Source organism: Juglans regia, chromosome 10, assembly GCF_001411555.2.
Source record: "Juglans regia cultivar Chandler chromosome 10, Walnut 2.0, whole genome shotgun sequence".
In the NCBI taxonomy this organism is placed as follows: Eukaryota; Viridiplantae; Streptophyta; class Magnoliopsida; order Fagales; family Juglandaceae; genus Juglans; species Juglans regia.
This window is the reverse complement of record NC_049910.1, coordinates 11,539,261-11,544,117: the sequence shown is the minus strand read 5'-3', so window position 1 is coordinate 11,544,117 and position 4,857 is coordinate 11,539,261.

The window sequence follows — 4,857 nt, the reverse complement described above, 5'->3', positions numbered from 1 at the left end:
TTGTTAGATGCGCCGCGAGGAACCAGGAACATGGTATGAAGGTTAGGGTTACGGAGTGGGTTGCGTAATGTTCTATTTATATGGGGGGCATAAGGTTGTAATTAAGTTGTTTATTTAGTCTTTATTTGAATTGTTGAGTCCGGTCATAAGTCATGGGCTGTTAGATCGTGGGCCTTTATGACTGAGTCAAGTCCGTGTAACTAGATATTAGGAGGTCATGGGCCAAGTGGGTCCACGTCTGTCGTGGGTGGTTAATTCACCTCTTTATGTTCTTATTTAAGTTAACCTGTTGCAGAATGAAAGGAGGCAAGTATTTTCAGTTCACTAAGTGTGAGAAGGAGGTTACTGGCTCCTCATATAAGCCAGATTCTAACTCTAAATATTACAAGTAAATTGTGCACGTAACAAATTGGTCTCAGAGTGGCGTTCCTGCGACATGGCGGAGGGAACCAGGCTAGCACAAATGGTCGAGGCAATGGCAGATATGCAAAAAGACAATGAGAACCTGCGAGAAGAACAAAAAAGACAGAAGGGGATGTTAGAGGCAGTTCTACAGCAGATCAATAATCTTGCTTCATCATATGAGCAAATGGTGGTAAAGATAGGGAAATCAGTGTCAGGAGAGGAGTCTTCAAATACCAAGGTCAGTACCAATCCTTTATTTGAGAATCATGGGGGAATACAAGCTAGATCTCTTAGGCTTGAATTTCCTAAATTTGATGGTACCGATCCTGTCCAATGGATTTTAAAAGCCGATCAATTCTTTTTTTGTTATGATATCTTAGATAATCAGAAAATGCAAATAGCTTTCTTCCACATGGAAGGGAAAGCTTTATCTTGGTACACATGACTTAAAGAATCTAGTTCAGTGAACACGTGGGATGAGTTCACTAGTGCTTTAGAAACTAGATATGGGCCCTCTGCCTATGAGGATCCCGTGGGGCAGTTCACTAAGTTAAAGCAAACAAGTACAGTAGAGGAATACCAGACCAAATTTGAGGAGCTATCCAACAAAATCAAAGGGTTAACAGAAGAGTTTAGAATAAGTACCTTTTTGAGTGGTCTGAGGGATGATCTCAGAATAATAGTAACTATGTTCAAACCAAATACTTTACATGCTGCTTTTGGTTTAGCTAAGTTACAAGAAGAGGAAGTCATAAGGAGAAACCATTTCCCTCTTACAAACAATCAACCAAATCATAAACCACCACCTACTGCACCTATACTCAGACTTCCACCTCCACCAGCCAGAAACAATAACACATATCCAAATAACAGATTTCCCAACAACAACAGAAGACCAGCCATACCAATTCAGAGAATCTCACCTGGACAAATGCAAGAAAGAAGGGCTAAAGGTCTTTGTTATTACTGTGATGAAAGGTTTCAACCCGGCCATAGATGCAATAGACCAAAACTTTTTCTGTTAGAGGGAATGAAGATAGAAGAAGTAGAAGACGAGGAGGTAGATGAGTCAGTAACTGTTGTTAACATAGAAGAAAATAAAGAGGAGGAAAAAAAGAGGAACCATTGGGATTTCCTTACATGCTATAGCTGGGTCCACGGCTCCTAAAACTATGAGAATAGTTGGAGTTATTAATAAAATCAGTGTGATAACCCTCATTGACACAGGGAGTACACATAGTTTTATTGATCCAAATGTAGCAAGGAAAGCTAAATTACTAGTGGAAAACACCAATCAGTCAGTTAAATTGGCTGATGGGTCAACACTTCCTTGCCTGGGTTTATGTAAGGCTACCCCATTTCAACTACAAAGTTTAGAAATTACTCCTAGCCTGTATTTGCTAGCTTTGGGAGGATGTGATGTTGTTTTAGGGATGGATTGGTTAAAAACATTGGGGACGGTAGTATGGAACTTCAATGACTTAATTATGAGTTTTTCACTTGGGAATAACATGGCTACACTAAGAGGGATCCAGCTGCCCAGTAGAGTAATTGAGGAGGCTGAGTATGTGAAGACTTTGAGGGGAAATTCTGCTAAGGGGATTTGGGTTCAGTTTCTAGAAGGAAATAAATCAGAAGTTCCTAAATCTATACCAGTAGCTGTACAAGGAATTCTTGATCAGTTTAAAACCATTTTTGAGGAACCTAGTGGCTTACCCCCTCCAAGAACCCATGATCACAAAATAACCCTCATACCAGGTTCCAAACCAACTTGTGTAAGACCCTATAGATATCCATACTATCAAAAAGAAGAAATTGAAAAAGTGGTAGCTGAAATGTTAAAAGGAGGTATTATCAGGAGCAGCCAAAGTCCATATTCTTCTCTAGTTTTACTTGTGAGAAAAGCTGATGGCGGATGGAGAATGTGTGTGGATTATCGTGCACTTAACAAAGATACTGTTAAAGACAAATATCTCATACCCAATATTGATGAGCTTTTGGATGAATTACACGGGCTGAAGTGTTTTCCAAGCTGGATTTACGTTCAGGTTACCACCAGATAAGAATGAATCCTGAAGATATTCCAAAAACTGCTTTTCGGACCCATGAAGGTCACTATGAGTTTTTAGTCATGCCGTTTGGACTGACTAATGCACCTTCGACTTTTCAGGGGTTAATGAATCAGGTTTTTAGACCATACTTGAGGAAATTTGTTCTGGTATTTTTTGTTGACATCCTGGTTTATAGCAGAAACTTGCAGGATCATTTGGCACATTTACAAACAGTTCTAGAGATCATGAGAAATCACCAGTTTTTTGCTAAAGCATCAAAATGTATTTTTGGCAGCAATGAAGTAGAGTATCTCGGGCATATTATTTCCAGAGAAGGGGTGACAGCTGATCCTAAAAAAATTATTGCAATGCAAGAGTGGAAGGAACCTAAGAACCTCAAGGCATTAAGAGGATTCTTGGGACTCACAGGGTATTACAGGAAGTTTGTGCAAGATTATGGGAAGATTGCTGTCACTTTGATAGCTTTACTTAAAAATGATGCTTTTTGCTGGAATGAAAAGGCCCAGCAAGCTTTTATGAAGTTGAAGGAAGCTATGATGACACCCCCGGTGTTAAGATTGCCTAACTTTTCTAAATGTTTTGTTATTGAGTGTGATGCTTCAGGTGAAGGATTGGGAGCAGTTCTCATGCAAGAAGGACAACCTATTGCATATCTCAGTCAGGCCTTGAAGGGAAGGAGTCTCTCCCTATCCACATATGAGAAGGAACTACTAGCTCTGGTAATGGCTATCAGGAAATGGAGACACTACTTGCTCGGGCAAACTTTCAAGGTACGCACTGATCAACGGGCCTTGAAATATTTGTTGGAACAAAGAGTGAGAACTCCTGCTCAACAGAAATGGGTATCTAAACTACTTGGGTATGATTTTGTGGTTGAGTACAAGAGTGGTAAGACTAACACAGTAGCTGATGCCTTATCCCGATTACCCTACTCAGAACACCCAAACAAAAATCCAGGTCCAATGCCCCAAAACCACTGCCCAGAATACTGTCCACCAAACACCAACCCGAAAGGCAGCACTCTCATTACCATAAACCCAGAAATGCAGGCAATCAGTATGATCAAAGCATCATGGTTAGAGGAGTTAAAAAAGTCTTACCACCAAGATCCAATGTTGCAAAGGTTAATTAACCTCTACCATCAAGGGACCTTGGATTCAGCAGCATACCAGATCTGCAATGAGCTACTCTTTTACAAGGGTAGGCTACACTTGGGAACCCTCGTGCCATTTCAGCAGCAGATCCTGCAGTATTTTCATAGCAGCCCATTAGGGGGTCACACGGGAGTTCATAAGACAAATTCAAGAGTTAAAAGAGAATTTTTCTGGCCTGGACAGCGCAGTGATGTAAGAGCTTTCATCAGAGAGTGTGATGTTTGTCAACGGAACAAGGTTGAAACCTTCCACCCAGCGGGGTTGCTCCAACCTCTTCCTATTCCACAGAAAAATTGGGAAGACATTAGTATGGACTTCATAGAAGGCTTGCCCCCAGCTAAAGGACGAACTATTATTTTGGTAGTTGTGGATAGATTGAGCAAATATGCTCACTTCATTCCACTAACTCACCCATATACAGCACTCACAGTAGCCAAGGTTTTCATGAAAAATATTTTCAAACTACATGGCATGCCTTAGACAATAGTAAGTGACAGAGATCCAATATTTACAAGCCAGTTCTGGAAGGAATTGTTTCGCATCTGTGGGACAGAGCTATTGATGAGCTCTGCTTATCATCCACAGACGGATGGGCAGACAGAGGTGACCAATAAAGGCTTAGAGTGTTACTTAAGGTGTTTTTCTAGTGACAGGCCAAGGGACTGGGCTAGGTGGTTACCTCTGGCAGAATATGTTTATAACACAACAAAGCATAGCGCTATACAGATCTCACCGTATGAGGCTGTCTATGGACAACCTCCGCCCAAAATGCTGTCGTATGAGCCAGGATCGACTTGAGTACATGTCGTAGAAGAAGAAATCAGAAACAGGGATTTCATAGCCAAATTAATACGAGAAAAACTACAGGATGCTCAAAGTAAGATGAAATACTATGCCGACAAAGGAAGAACTGAAAGAGAGTTTGAGGAAGGGGACTGGGTTTACCTGAGATTGAAACCCTACCGTCAAATGTCCGTAGCCATACGACGGAACTTGAAGCTGTCACCTCGTTATTACGGGCCTTTTCAAATCACCCGAAAAATAGGTAAAGTCGCCTACACTTTGGCTCTGCCCAAGGAATCACAAATTTTTCCCACCTTTCATGTTTCGTGTCTAAAGAAACACATCGGAGAACACATCCAGCCTACACCAACTCTCCCACAAGTTAATCCTGAAGGAACCCTAGTTCCTGAACCAGAATTAGTGCTACAAAGGAGACTTGTCAA